Here is a 717-nt window from a genome sequence, read left to right on the forward strand (position 1 = left end):
CCCCAGGGGTACAGGTCTGTGAATCACCAGGTTTACACACTTCACAGCACTCACCATAGCACATACCCTCCCCAATGTCCATAATCCCACCCCCCCAACCCCCCGCCCCCCATTAACCCTCAGTTTGTTTAGTGAGATTAAGAGTCAATTATGGTTTGTCTCCCTCCCAATCCCATCTTGTTTCATTTATTCTTCTCCTACCCCCTTAACCCCCCATGTTGCATCTCCTCTCCCTCATATCAGGGAGATCATATGATAGTTGTCTTTCTCCGATTGACTTATTTCGCTAAGCATGATACCCTCTAGTTCCATCCACGTCGTCGCAAATGGCAAGATTTCATTTCTTTTGATGGCTGCATAGTATTCCATTGTGTATATGTACCACATCTTCTTTATCCATTTGTCTGTTGATGGACATCTAGGTTCTTTCCATAGTTTGGCTATTGTAGACATTGCTGCTATAAACATTCGGGTGCACGTGCCCCTTCGGATCACTACGTTTGTATCTTTAGGGTAAATACCCAGTAGTGCAATTGCTGGGTCATAGGGTAGTTCTATTTTCAACATTTTGAGGAACCTCCATGCTGTTTTCCAGAGTGGTTGCACCAGCTTGCATTCCCACCAACAGTGTAGGAGGGTTCCCCTTTCTCCGCATCCTCGCCAGCATCTGTCATTTCCTGACTTGTTAATTTTAGCCATTCTGACTGGTGTGAGGTG

This window comes from Enhydra lutris, unplaced genomic scaffold (genome assembly GCF_002288905.1).
Source record: "Enhydra lutris kenyoni isolate GAN:26980312 unplaced genomic scaffold, ASM228890v2 scaffoldscaffold69, whole genome shotgun sequence".
NCBI lineage: Eukaryota > Metazoa > Chordata > Mammalia > Carnivora > Mustelidae > Enhydra > Enhydra lutris.